Here is a 15,000-nt window from a genome sequence, read left to right as displayed (position 1 = left end):
GTCCGTTTTCAAAAAGTTTTCGGAGGTGCACCTTCCTCCGTCGCTCCAGGGGTGAGTCAAGCCCCCGGAGTCGTTCCGCCCTTTACCCAGACCGACAAGCGTATGGTACTTTTTTTTTTTTTTTACCTCGGGATCGACCCCGGACGGCGAACCACCACGCGCGGGTTTCCTACACACGGGTCTCGCTCCGCTCGGCCCTGGGGCTCGAGGCGGCACGGCCGCTCATAGGGCGCGTGAGGAACCGTCCGTCAGGCGGGGCCAGGGTGGGAGGCCTCTGGATCAAGGCCGTAACCGGGAAAGGTGCTTTTCGGGCGGGGAGGAGCGGGGCGAAGGTCGGGCTCGAAGACTGGACCGGGGGGTGTCGGCCACCCCGACCGTCCGATTCCGAATTCCACGCGCCCGCGTCCGCCGCCGCCGTCGCGGACATTCGTTTCAGACGGGCCATCTGAGTCTCCCGAGAGTCGACACGGCCTGCTTTCCCCGGAGGGAGGCCGCGTCTAGCGTCGACGCGCAGAGCGGGGAGGAGCAAGCTGCCCAAAGCGGTCTCGCGACCGGGCAGGGGCCGTCCCCAGGCGCGTCCAAAGTTCCAATCGACCAGGCAACCCTGACAGTGACGGCCCGAAGGAGAGGGTGCGCCCCTCCGGGCCCCAGGCAACCCGGAGGCGCCCGTCTTCCGTTAACCTTGTCCGAGAAGAGTGTGGCGACGGTCCCCCACCTCCTCTACAACACCCCTAGCGTCCGTGTTCGGACCGTCTTTGCTCCAGCAGGAGCGCCATCAAGCGTACGGATCTGACTTTGAGCAGGCCACGGTCGGGTCTGCGAGCACAGGGCTCTCGTTTGCATGCAAGATCTTGGACACTGTCCATTTTCTTACGAGGAGTGTTGTGTGTCTTTCACCCTCTGCTCGCCCAGGACGGTGCACCTTCACACACTGGATGCACGCCCAGGGCACCGGCGGTGAGTCTGGGTGTCCAAACCAGCCCCCGCGTTTACTGGAAGTCTCGCCCGCACAGAGTGCATTTTATCTGGGCTGAGCCAGACCGCTTCCCCACCCGGTCTGACCACCACGGTTCTCTGTTCCGTGGACCTCATTCGATCGGACACTGTCCGTAATTTCATTTTTCTTTCGGAGGTGCACCTTCCTCCGTCGCTCCAGGGGTGTCTCAAGCCCCTGGAGTCGTTTTGCCGTTTACCCAGACCGACGGTTCGACAAGCATATGGTTTTTGTTTTAGCCCGGGATCAAAGGAGCCCCGGGACGGACGAACCTGCGACGCGCGGGTTTCCTACACACGGGTCTCGCTCCGCTCGGGCCTGGGCTCGAGGCGGCACGGCCGCTCATAGGGCGCGTGAGGAACCGTCCGCCCGTGAGGGCGGGGGGGTGGTAGGCCTCTGGATCGAGGCCGTAACGGGGAAGGGTGCTTTTCAAAGCGGGTGGGAGGCGCGGGGCGAAGTCAGGCTCTGTGCCGTGATGGGGGGCCCCCAACGAAACCCCGCCAACCGTCAAAGCCTGACGACGGTCCCGACGTCACCGCTGCGGACATCCGTTTTCAGACGGGCCATCTGAGTCTCCCGAGGTCGACGCGGCCTGCTTTCCCCGGAGGGAGGCCGCGTCTCGAGTCGACGCGCAAAGCGGGGAGGAGCAAGCTGCCCATAGCGGTCTCGCGACCGGGCAGGGGCCGTCCCCAGGCGCGTCCAAAGTTCCAATCGACCAGTCAACCCTGACAGCGACGGCCCGAAGGAGAGGGTGCACCCCTCCGGGCCCCAGGCAACCCGGAGGCGCCCGTCTACCGTTACCTTGTCCGAGGAGAGTCTGGGTGTCCAAACCAGACCCGCGCGTTTCCTGGAAGTCTCGCCCGCACAGAGTGCACTTTATCTGGGCTGGGTCAGATCGTTTCCCAACCCGGTCTGACCACCACGGTTCTCACTTTTTCAAATTTGACTCCAGAGTCAGGCCCGCCAAGGGGACTTTGAGCTTGATTCGTGCCCAGGAAGTCTGCACCCTTCCTGGGATGCAGTTAGAGAAGAAAACCAGCAGCCGTCATTTTCCTGGAGGTTTCGTACATGCAGAGATCCACCGCCGCGGTGGTGATTGAATTCTTTCTCTCCCCAGCGCAACATGACCGGGCTTTTTTTTTTTCCTGGGGGCCCTCTCCCACCAGGACTTCCAGAGCTCCACCGCGCGCACTGTGTAATCTGGATTTTATACCCAAGCAGAGAGACTCTGAGCGGGGGGCTCATGGTGGTCTGTTAATGGGTTCTGTGTGCCCTCCACCGCACTACTTCCCCTCTCCCGATAAAGACCCCAAGGTCCGTTTTAGGACCGTCTTTTCTCCAGAAGGAGCTCCAGGGGTGTGGAGCGAATCTGAATCTGACCCAGGACGGCGCACCCTCCCTGGGATGGCCAGGGAGGTTCTGAGATCGTGGAGCTCTGATCACACGGCAACATTTTGGACTCTTGTCAATTTTTCAAATTTGACTCCAGAGTCAGGCCCGCCAAGGGGACTTTGAGCTTGATTAGTGCCCAGGAAGTCTGCACCCTTCCTGGGATGCAGTTAGGGAAGAAAACCAGCAGCCGTCATTTTCCTGGAGGTTTCGTACATGCAGAGATCCACCGCCGCGGTGGAGATTGAATTATTTCTCTCCCCAGTCAGAGCGTACCCCGGCCGGGCTTTTATTTTTTTCCCTGGGGGTCCCACCAGGACTTCCAGAGCTCCACCGTGCGCACTGTGTAATCTGGATTTTTATACCCAAGCAGAGAGACTCTGAGCGGGGGGCTCACGGAGGTCTGTTAATGGGTTCTGTGTGCCCTCCACCGCACTACTTCCCCTTCCCGATAAAGACCCCAAGGTCCGTTTTAAGACCGTCTTTTCTCCAGAAGGAGCTCCAGGGGTGGGGAGCGAATCTGAATCTGACCCAGGACGGCGCACCCTCCCTGGGATGGCCAGGGAGGTTCTGAGATCGTGGAGCTCTGATCACACGGCAACATTTTGGACTCTGTCAATTTTTCAAATTTGACTCCAGAGTCAGGCCCGCCAAGGGGACTTTGAGCTTGATTTGTGCCCAGGAAGTCTGCACCCTTCCTGGGATGCATTTAGAGAAGAAAACCAGCAGCCGTCATTTTCCTGGAGGTTTCGTACATGCAGAGATCCACCGCCGCGGTTGGAGATTGAATTATTTCTCTCCCCAGTCAGAGCGTACCCCGGCCGGGCTTTTATTTTTTTTCCCTGGGGGTCCCACCAGGACTTCCAGAGCTCCACCGTGCGCACTGTGTAATCTGGATTTTTATACCCAAGCAGAGAGACTCTGAGCGGGGGGCTCACGGAGGTCTGTTAATGGGTTCTGTGTGCCCTCCACCGCATTACTTCCCCTCCCCGATAAAGACCCCAAGGTCCGTTTCAGGACCATCTTTTCTCCAGAAGGAGCTCCAGGGGTTGGGGGCGAATCTGAATCTGAACCAGGACGGCGCACCCTCCCTGGGATGGCCAGAAAGGTCTGATACCATGGAAGCTCTGAACCCACAGCAACCTTTTGACTCCAGAGTCATGCCCGCCATGGGGGCTTTGGATTCGATTCGTGCCCAGGAAGGCTGCACCCTTCCTGGGAAGCACTTAGAGAAGTAAACCAGCAGCCGTCATTTTCCTGGATGTTTCGTACATGCAGTGATCCACCCCCGCGGTGGAGATTGAATTCTTTCTCTCCCCAGCCAGAGCACACCCCGGCCGGGCTTTTTTTTCCCCTGGGGGCCGTCTCCCACCAGGACTTCCAGAGCTCCACCGAGCGCACTGTGTAATCTGTATTTTTATACCCACGCAGAGAGACTCCGAGCGGGGCTCACGACGGTCTGTTCATGGGTTGTGCGTGCCCTCCACCGCTCTACTTCCCTTCCCCGATAAAGCCCCGAAGGTCCGTTTCAGGACCGTCTTTTCTCCAGATGGAGCTCCAGCGGGTGGCGGGCGAATCTGACTCTGGCCCAGGACGGTGCACCCTCCCTGGGCTAGCCAGGGAGGTCGTAGAGCATGGAGCTTTGAACCCACAGCAACTTTTTGGACTCGGTCAATTTTTTTCGAATTTGACTCCAGAGTCAAGCCCGCCATGGGCGTTTGAGCTTGCTTCGTGCCCAGGAAGGCTTCTCCACCTCCTCTACAAAAGCCTGAAGGGACGTTTTAGGACCGTCTTTGCTCCACACAGAGCTCCAGGGAGGGCGGGGGAATCTGACTCTTGCCCAGGACGGTGCACCCTCCCTGGGACGGCCAATGAGGTCGTAGAGCATGGAGCTCTGAACGCACCGCAACTTTTTTGGACTTTGTCATTTTCAAGAGCTTGGCTTCAGGGTCATTTTCTCCACGGGCTTTGGGCTTTATTCGTGCCCGGGAGAGGTGCGCTTTGCCTGGGATGGACTTTTTCAGAAGAACGGGCCCGTCTTTTCCTGGAGGTTTCATGTTTTTAAGAGCTCCGCCGTGGCGGAGATTGAACTCGCTCACCCAGCCAGAGTGCAGCCTCTCCGGCTTGGTCCACTGCCTTGAAGGCCCTGGAGCTTTGAGACCACAGCAACATCGTGGACTCTGTCATTTGTAAGAGCTTGTCTCCTCCACAGAAGCCCGAAGGGCCGTTTTAGGACCGTCTTTGCTCCAATATGAGCTCCAGGGAGGGCGGGCGAATATGACTCTGGCCCAGGACGGTCCACCCTCCCTGGGCTTCCCAGTGAGGTCCGAGAGCATGGAGCTCTGAACGCACCGCAACTTTTTTGGACTTTGTCATTTTCAAGAGCTTGGTTTCAGGGTCATTTTCTCCATGGGCTTTGGGCTTTATTCGTGCCCAGGAGAGGTGCGCTTTGCCTGGGAAGGACTTTTTCAGAAGAACGGGCCCGACTTTTCCTGGAGGTTTCATGTATTTAAGAGCTCCACCGTGGCGGAGATTGAACTCGCTCACCCAGCCAGAGTGCAACCTCTCCGGCTTGGTCCACTGCCTTGAAGGCCCTGGAGCTTTCAGTCCACAGCAACATCGTGGACTCTGTCATTTTTAAAGCTCGGCATTCCACCGTGGGCGTTTGAGCTTTATTCGTGCCCAGGAGAGATGCACCCACCCTGGGATGGACATCAGAGGAAAATCAGCCCGTCTTTTCCTGGAGGTTTCATGGTTTTAAGAGCTCCACCTTGGCGGAGATTTAACTCGCTCACCCAGCCAGAGTGCAACCTCTCCGGCTTGGTCCACTGCCTTGAAGGCCCTGGAGCTTTCAGACCACAGCAACATCGTGGACTCTGTCATTTGTAAGAGCTTGTCTCCTCTACAGAAGCCCGAAGGGACGTTTTAAGACCGTCTTTGCTCCACACGGAGCTCCAGGGAGGGCGGGCGAATCTGACTCTTGCCTAGGACGGTGCACCCTCCCTGGGTCGGCCAATGAGGTCTTAGAGCATGGAGCTCTGAACGCACCGCAACTTTTTGGACTTTGTCATTTTCGAGAGCTTGGCTTCAGGGTCATTTTCTCCATGGGCTTTGGGCTTTATTCGTGTCCAGGAGAGATGCACCCACCCTGGGATGGACATTAGAGGAAAATCAGCCCGTCTTTTCCTGGAGGTTTCATGGTTTTAAGAGCTCCACCTTGGCGGAGATTGAACTCGCTCACCCAGCCAGAGTGCAACCTCTCCGGCTTGGTCCACTGCCTTGAAGGCCCTGGAGCTTTCAGACCACAGCAACATCGTGGACTCTGTCATTTGTAAGAGCTTGTCTCCTCTACAGAAGCCCGAAGGGACGTATTAAGACCGTCTTTGCTCCACACGGAGCTCCAGGGAGGGCGGGCGAATCTGACTCTTGCCCAGGACGGTGCACCCTCCCTGGGTCGGCCAATGAGGTCTTAGAGCATGGAGCTCTGAACGCACCGCAACTTTTTGGACTTTGTCATTTTCGAGAGCTTGGCTTCAGGGTCATTTTCTCCATGGGCTTTGGGCTTTATTCGTGTCCAGGAGAGATGCACCCACCCTGGGATGGACATTAGAGGAAAATCAGCCCGTCTTTTCCTGGAGGTTTCATGGTTTTAAGAGCTCCACCTTGGCGGAGATTGAACTCGCTCACCCAGCCAGAGTGCAACCTCTCCGGCTTGGTCCACTGCCTTGAAGGCCCTGGAGCTTTCAGACCACAGCAACATCGTGGACTCTGTCATTTGTAAGAGCTTGTCTCCTCTACAGAAGCCCGAAGGGACGTTTTAAGACCGTCTTTGCTCCACACGGAGCTCCAGGGAGGGCGGGCGAATCTGACTCTTGCCCAGGACGGTGCACCCTCCCTGGGTCGGCCAATGAGGTCTTAGAGCATGGAGCTCTGAACGCACCGCAACTTTTTGGACTTTGTCATTTTCGAGAGCTTGGCTTCAGGGTCATTTTCTCCATGGGCTTTGGGCTTTATTCGTGTCCAGGAGAGATGCACCCACCCTGGGATGGACATTAGAGGAAAATTAGCCCGTCTTTTCCTGGAGGTTTCATGGTTTTAAGAGCTCCACCTTGGCGGAGATTGAACTCGCTCACCCAGCCAGAGTGCAACCTCTCCGGCTTGGTCCACTGCCTTGAAGGCCCTGGAGCTTTCAGACCACAGCAACATCGTGGACTCTGTCATTTGTAAGAGCTTGTCTCCTCTACAGAAGCCCGAAGGGACGTTTTAAGACCGTCTTTGCTCCACACGGAGCTCCAGGGAGGGCGGGCGAATCTGACTCTTGCCCAGGACGGTGCACCCTCCCTGGGTCGGCCAATGAGGTCTTAGAGCATGGAGCTCTGAACGCACCGCAACTTTTTGGACTTTGTCATTTTCGAGAGCTTGGCTTCAGGGTCATTTTCTCCATGGGCTTTGGGCTTTATTCGTGTCCAGGAGAGATGCACCCACCCTGGGATGGACATTAGAGGAAAATCAGCCCGTCTTTTCCTGGAGGTTTCATGGTTTTAAGAGCTCCACCTTGGCGGAGATTGAACTCGCTCACCCAGCCAGAGTGCAACCTCTCCGGCTTGGTCCACTGCCTTGAAGGCCCTGGAGCTTTCAGACCACAGCAACATCGTGGACTCTGTCATTTGAAAGAGCTTGTCTCCTCTACAGAAGCCCAAAGGGACGTTTTAGGACCGTCTTTGCTCCATACGGAGCTCCAGGGAGGGCGGGCGAATCTGACTCTTGCCCAGGACGGTGCACCCTCCCTGGGTCGGCCAATGAGGTCTTAGAGCATGGAGCTCTGAACGCACCGCAACTTTTTGGACTTTGTCATTTTCGAGAGCTTGGCTTCAGGGTCATTTTCTCCATGGGCTTTGGGCTTTATTCGTGTCCAGGAGAGATGCACCGACCCTGGGATGGACATTAGAGGAAAATCAGCCCGTCTTTTCCTGGAGGTTTCATGGTTTTAAGAGCTCCACCTTGGCGGAGATTGAACTCGCTCACCCAGCCAGAGTGCAACCTCTCCGGCTTGGTCCACTGCCTTGAAGGCCCTGGAGCTGTCAGACCACAGCAACATCGTGGACTCTGTCATTTGAAAGAGCTTGTCTCCTCTACAGAAGCCCAAAGGGACGTTTTAAGACCGTCTTTGCTCCATACGGAGCTCCAGGGAGGGCGGGCGAATCTGACTCTTGCCCAGGACGGTCCACCCTCCCTGGGCTTCCCAGTGAGGTCCGAGAGCATGGAGCTCTGAAAGAGCCGCAACTTTTTTGGACTTTGTCATTTTCGAGAGCTTGGTTTCAGGGTCATTTTCTCCATGGGCTTTGGGCTTTATTCGTGCCCAGGAGAGGTGCACCCACCCTGGGATGGACATTAGAGGAAAATCAGACCGTCTTTTCCTGGAGGTTTCATGGTTTTAAGAGCTCCACCGTGGCGGAGATTGAACTCGCTCACCCAGCCAGAGTGCAACCTCTCCGGCTTGGTCCACTGCCTTGAAGGCCCTGGAGCTTTCAGACCACAGCAACATCGTGGACTCTGTCATTTGAAAGAGCTTGTCTCCTCTACAGAAGCCCAAAGGGACGTTTTAGGACCGTCTTTGCTCCATACGGAGCTCCAGGGAGGGCGGGCGAATCTGACTCTTGCCCAGGACGGTCCACCCTCCCTGGGCTTCCCAGTGAGGTCCGAGAGCATGGAGCTCTGAAAGAGCCGCAACTTTTTTGGACTTTGTCATTTTCGAGAGCTTGGTTTCAGGGTCATTTTCTCCATGGGCTTTGGGCTTTATTCGTGCCCAGGAGAGGTGCACCCACCCTGGGATGGACATTAGAGGAAAATCAGACCGTCTTTTCCTGGAGGTTTCATGGTTTTAAGAGCTCCACCGTGGCGGAGATTGAACTCGCTCACCCAGCCAGAGTGCAACCTCTCCGGCTTGGTCCACTGCCTTGAAGGCCCTGGAGCTTTCAGACCACAGCAACATCGTGGACTCTGTCATTTGAAAGAGCTTGTCTCCTCTACAGAAGCCCAAAGGGACGTTTTAGGACCGTCTTTGCTCCATACGGAGCTCCAGGGAGGGCGGGCGAATCTGACTCTTGCCCAGGACGGTCCACCCTCCCTGGGCTTCCCAGTGAGGTCCGAGAGCATGGAGCTCTGAAAGCACCGCAACTTTTTTGGACTTTGTCATTTTCAAGAGCTTGGTTTCAGGGTCATTTTCTCCATGGGCTTTGGGCTTTATTCGTGCCCAGGAGAGGTGCACCCACCCTGGGATGGACATTAGAGGAAAATCAGACCGTCTTTTCCTGGAGGTTTCATGGTTTTAAGAGCTCCACCGTGGCGGAGATTGAACTCGCTCACCCAGCCAGAGTGCAACCTCTACGGCTTGGTCCACTGCCTTGAAGGCCCTGGAGCTTTCAGTCCACAGCAACATCGTGGACTCTGACATTTTTAAAGCTCGGCATTCCACCGTGGGCGTTTGAGCTTTATTCGTGCCCAGGAGAGATGCACCCACCCTGGGATGGACATTAGAGGAAAATCAGCCCGTCTTTTCCTGGAGGTTTCATGTTTTTAAGAGCTCCACCGTGGCGGAGATTGAACTCGCTCACCCAGCCAGAGTGCAACCTCTCCGTTTTGGTCCACTGCCTTGAAGGCCCTGGAGCTTTGAGACCACAGCAACATCGTGGACTTTGTCATTCAAAAGAGTTTGTCTCCTCTACAGAAGCCCAAAGGGACGTTTTAGGACCGTCTTTGCTCCACACGGAGCTCCAGGGAGGGCGGGAGAATCTGACTCTTGCCCAGGACGGTGCACCCTCCCTGGGACGGCCAATGAGGTCGTAGAGCATGGAGCTCTGAACGCACCGCAACTTTTTTGGACTTTGTCATTTTCGAGAGCTTGGTTTCAGGGTCATTTTCTCCATGGGCTTTGGGCTTTATTCGTGCCCAGGAGAGGTGCACCCACCCTGGGATGGACATTAGAGGAAAATCAGACCGTCTTTTCCTGGAGGTTTCATGGTTTTAAGAGCTCCACCGTGGCGGAGATTGAACTCGCTCACCCAGCCAGAGTGCAACCTCTCCGGCTTGGTCCACTGCCTTGAAGGCCCTGGAGCTTTCAGACCACAGCAACATCGTGGACTCTGTCATTTGAAAGAGCTTGTCTCCTCTACAGAAGCCCAAAGGGACGTTTTAGGACCGTCTTTGCTCCATACGGAGCTCCAGGGAGGGCGGGCGAATCTGACTCTTGCCCAGGACGGTCCACCCTCCCTGGGCTTCCCAGTGAGGTCCGAGAGCATGGAGCTCTGAAAGAGCCGCAACTTTTTTGGACTTTGTCATTTTCGAGAGCTTGGTTTCAGGGTCATTTTCTCCATGGGCTTTGGGCTTTATTCGTGCCCAGGAGAGGTGCACCCACCCTGGGATGGACATTAGAGGAAAATCAGACCGTCTTTTCCTGGAGGTTTCATGGTTTTAAGAGCTCCACCGTGGCGGAGATTGAACTCGCTCACCCAGCCAGAGTGCAACCTCTCCGGCTTGGTCCACTGCCTTGAAGGCCCTGGAGCTTTCAGACCACAGCAACATCGTGGACTCTGTCATTTGAAAGAGCTTGTCTCCTCTACAGAAGCCCAAAGGGACGTTTTAGGACCGTCTTTGCTCCATACGGAGCTCCAGGGAGGGCGGGCGAATCTGACTCTTGCCCAGGACGGTCCACCCTCCCTGGGCTTCCCAGTGAGGTCCGAGAGCATGGAGCTCTGAAAGCACCGCAACTTTTTTGGACTTTGTCATTTTCAAGAGCTTGGTTTCAGGGTCATTTTCTCCATGGGCTTTGGGCTTTATTCGTGCCCAGGAGAGGTGCACCCACCCTGGGATGGACATTAGAGGAAAATCAGACCGTCTTTTCCTGGAGGTTTCATGGTTTTAAGAGCTCCACCGTGGCGGAGATTGAACTCGCTCACCCAGCCAGAGTGCAACCTCTACGGCTTGGTCCACTGCCTTGAAGGCCCTGGAGCTTTCAGTCCACAGCAACATCGTGGACTCTGACATTTTTAAAGCTCGGCATTCCACCGTGGGCGTTTGAGCTTTATTCGTGCCCAGGAGAGATGCACCCACCCTGGGATGGACATTAGAGGAAAATCAGCCCGTCTTTTCCTGGAGGTTTCATGTTTTTAAGAGCTCCACCGTGGCGGAGATTGAACTCGCTCACCCAGCCAGAGTGCAACCTCTCCGTTTTGGTCCACTGCCTTGAAGGCCCTGGAGCTTTGAGACCACAGCAACATCGTGGACTTTGTCATTCAAAAGAGTTTGTCTCCTCTACAGAAGCCCAAAGGGACGTTTTAGGACCGTCTTTGCTCCACACGGAGCTCCAGGGAGGGCGGGAGAATCTGACTCTTGCCCAGGACGGTGCACCCTCCCTGGGACGGCCAATGAGGTCGTAGAGCATGGAGCTCTGAACGCACCGCAACTTTTTTGGACTTTGTCATTTTCAAGAGCTTGGCTTCAGGGTCATTTTCTCCATGGGCTTTGGGCTTTATTCGTGCCCAGGAGAGATGCACCCACCCTGGGATGGACTTTAGAGGAAAATCAGACCGTCTTTTCCTGGAGGTTTCATGGTTTTAAGAGCTCCACCGTGGCGGAGATTAAACTCGCTCACCCAGCCAGAGTGCAACCTCTACGGCTTGGTCCACTGCCTTGAAGGCCCTGGAGCTTTCAGTCCACAGCAACATCGTGGACTCTGTCATTTTTAAAGCTCGGCATTCCACCGTGGGCGTTTGAGCTTTATTCGTGCCCAGGAGAGATGCACCCACCCTGGGATGGACATTAGAGGAAAATCAGCCCGTCTTTTCCTGGAGGTTTCATGGTTTTAAGAGCTCCACCTTGGCGGAGATTGAACTCGCTCACCCAGCCAGAGTGCAACCTCTACGGCTTGGTCCACTGCCCTGAAGGTCCTGGAGCTTTGAGACCACAGCAACATCGTGGACTCTGTCATGTTTAAAGCCTGGCATTTGAGCTTTTATTCGTGCCCAGGAGAGCTGCACCTCACCTGGGATTCAGATTTTTAGAAAATCAGCCCGTCTCTTCCTGGATGTTTCATGTTTTTTCCAGTTACTCCCCAGCCAGAGTGCAGTCTCTCTGGCTTTGCTCTCTGCCTTGAAGGGGCCCTGGTGCTCAGGACTCCCAGTGATCCAACTCGGTCATTTTCAACCTCCCTCCCCAGCCAGGGTGCCACCTGGCTGGGCTTGGATTGCTCCCGGAGGCCCTCTCCCTCCAGGGCTCCATGGCACTGGCAAAATTCAGATTTTATCCCACCCAACCAGAGTGCCACCTGGGCTGGGCTTGGATTGCTCCTGGAGGCCCTCTCCCTCCAGGGCTCCATGGCACTGGCAAAATTCAGATTTTATCCCACCCAACCAGAGTGCCACCTGGGCTGGGCTTGGATTGCTCCTGGAGGCCCTCTCCCTCCAGAGCTCCATGGCACTGGCAAAATTCAGATTTTATCCCACCCAACCAGAGTGCCACCTGGGCTGGGCTTGGATTGCTCCTGGAGGCCCTCTCCCTCCAGGGCTCCATGGCACTGGCAAAATTCAGATTTTATCCCACCCAACCAGAGTGCCACCTGGGCTGGGCTTGGATTGCTCCTGGAGGCCCTCTCCCTCCAGAGCTCCATGGCACTGGCAAAATTCAGATTTTATCCCACCCAACCAGAGTGCCACCTGGGCTGGGCTTGGATTGCTCCTGGAGGCCCTGTCCCTCCAGAGCTCCATGGCACTGGCAAAATTCAGATTTTATCCCACCCAACCAGAGTGCCACCTGGGCTGGGCTTGGATTGCTCCTGGAGGCCCTCTCCCTCCAGAGCTCCATGGCACTGGCAAAATTCAGATTTTATCCCACCCAACCAGAGTGCCACCTGGCTGGGCTTGGATTGCTCCTGGAGGCCCTGTCCCTCCAGAGCTCCATGGCACTGGCAAAATTCAGATTTTATCCCACCCAACCAGAGTGCCACCTGGGCTGGGCTTGGATTGCTCCTGGAGGCCCTCTCCCTCCAGAGCTCCATGGCACTGGCAAAATTCAGATTTTATCCCACCCAACCAGAGTGCCACCTGGCTGGGCTTGGATTGCTCCTGGAGGCCCTGTCCCTCCAGAGCTCCATGGCACTGGCAAAATTCAGATTTTATCCCACCCAACCAGAGTGCCACCTGGGCTGGGCTTGGATTGCTCCTGGAGGCCCTCTCCCTCCAGAGCTCCATGGCACTGGCACAATTCAGATTTTATCCCACCCAGAGTGCCTCCTGGCTGGGCTTGGATTGGATTGCTCCTGGAGGCCCTCCGAGGGTGGTGGTGGTGTGTGTGTGTGTGTGTGTGTGTGTGTGTGTGTGTGTGTGTGCCTCCACCACACTCCCTCGCCATACAACCCCTGTGGTCAGTTTTAGGACCGTCTCGGCTCCAGACGAGGCACCCGGGGCGGCGGGCGAACCTGCGTCTGGCCCAGGACGGACCGACCTCTTCGGGGCTGGTCGGGAAGGACCGAGCGCCTGGGTCTTCCGGTCACCGCCAACGTTTGGCACTTAGGTTTTGGAGCGAGCTCGGCTCTGGAGCTCAGCCAACCCCACCGAGGAGGACCGAGCCGTGCCCAGGGATCGAGCCACCCGGGGCGGGCGAGAGACCTCCGTGGAGAGACGAGCCCCCAGGGCCAAGCCACGCTCCCAGGGAGAAAGGGGGGCAAGCGCGCGCGCACACACACACACACACACACACTCCCCTTCTCCCCATAACCCAAATGGCTCGTTGCAGGACACCCTTTGCTCCGGCAGTTCCTCCAGAACCGCGGGGCTGGGCGCTTTAAGCCGGGTATGAAGCACCGAGCTCGGCCCGCGGGCGGGCCGCCGACGAGCGCCTGCAGTTTGCAGGATGGTAACCCACTGCAAACGGCTTTAAACGGCCGTAACTCGGCGAAGCCGCGTCCGATCGACGCCAAATTTTTATCGTGTTTAGAGCGGGACGAGAGCTTTCCAACGAGACCACCCGCAGCTCCGGGGGCCCCCGGGGGCCCGAGATACAGCGCCGCGAAAGCGAAAAACGCGAATATCTCGGCGAAAACTCGACGGATTCGGCGGGCACCGAGCTCGTTGGAAGCGTCTAGTCGAGACGAACAAAACGGTACCGGTTTGGTGAATTTTGGTGGTGTTTTCGCGGAGATATCGGCCGAAAACCACCGGGCGCGCTTCAAAATGGCGGCCGCCGATGACGTCACGGCCTCGGAACAAAATCGCCCGTATCTCGGGAACGCGAAGACCCAGAGAGCTCAAATTCGGGTGAGGGGGTCCCAGTAGGGCCCTTGCTCGAACCCTGGAGTGACGGGCCTCGGGAGCGCCCCCTACGGGATCGCCGTTCGCTGGGACCCCCGACTTTGGACGGCTGTAACTCGGGGACCCGGGCGAGTTGGACCTCGGGGGTGGGCTCTTTCGAAAGGCCTCGTCCGGCACTACGATCTATTAGAGTTTGGGGAATATTGGGCCGGGGGTTCCCGAGATATAAGCCCGTAAAGGTGCGCCTTTGACCGGGCGTAACTCCCTGGCCCGACGGCCCTCGGGGACGTGGGTGGGCTCGTTGGATAGGCCCCCTCGAGCCCTACGAGCGACCCGAGTTTGGAATTTTTTCGCCGCGTGCTTGTCGAGATATTCGCGAAAAACAAAAAATTTCCCCACCACGCTGCGCTCGTGGCTGACACCCACGTCTCCGACGGGACTCCCGGGACCGCGGGGGGCGACCTGACCGTGCCCGAGAAAGGTGAACCTTCCCGGGACCGCCGCCAGAGCCTCAGGGGCCCCGGAAGTCCCGGCCCACTGCAGGTTTTGGACTCTGAGGCGTTTTTCGGACCGGGAAAAGGGCACCGACTTTGGGCGGCTGTGGCTCGGGGACCCGGCCGCCTAGAGACTCCAAACTCGGGTCAAAGTAGGGTCTCGGTGGGCCCCTTCCGACGAGCCCGCCCCGGAGCTCCGGTGCCCCCCGGTCCCGGAGAAAAGTGGCCCGACGGGACGGCGCGCGCCTCGGAAGGAAAGGTCCCAGGGGCCCGGGGAGGCTGGGTCAGAGGGGGCCCGGAGGGATCCCCCGACCCCCGAAAGGGCGAGACTCTGGGACCTCCCCTTCCCGAGATACGGGCCGCTTTTTCAAAAAGTCCCTCGCGCGTTACCGGGCCTATCTCGGGACCGGGGGGTCCCAGAGGCCGGGGACGGCGGGTGGTGAGGGGACCCCGGGGGACCCTACTTCTCCCGCCGTCTCGAACCCCGGGGACCTCCCGGTCCCGAGATACGGCCACTTCCTGTCCGGATTCGACCGGGCGTAACTCGGAGAGGAGGCCGAGTTGGGGCTCCGGACTCTGGGGGTGGGGGGAGTACGACGAGACCCCCCGACACCGGGCGTAAGGGGGCCGGACTCTGCTCGGTTCCCGAGATACGGTCACTTCCTGTCCAGGTTTGATCGGGCGTATCTCGAAAAGTAAGCCGAGTTGGGACTCCAAACTCTGGGCGTGGGGGGTGCTCGAGGACACCCCCCTGTGCCCAGCGTACGGAGCCCCAACTCGGCTTGGTTCCAGAGATATGCCACCTCAAATTTGGAACTTT

Source organism: Siphateles boraxobius, unplaced genomic scaffold, assembly GCF_051911475.1.
Source record: "Siphateles boraxobius isolate OS27281-9 unplaced genomic scaffold, OSU_SipBor_1 379, whole genome shotgun sequence".
Taxonomy (NCBI): domain Eukaryota; kingdom Metazoa; phylum Chordata; class Actinopteri; order Cypriniformes; family Leuciscidae; genus Siphateles; species Siphateles boraxobius.
This window is presented reverse-complemented; position numbering follows the sequence as displayed.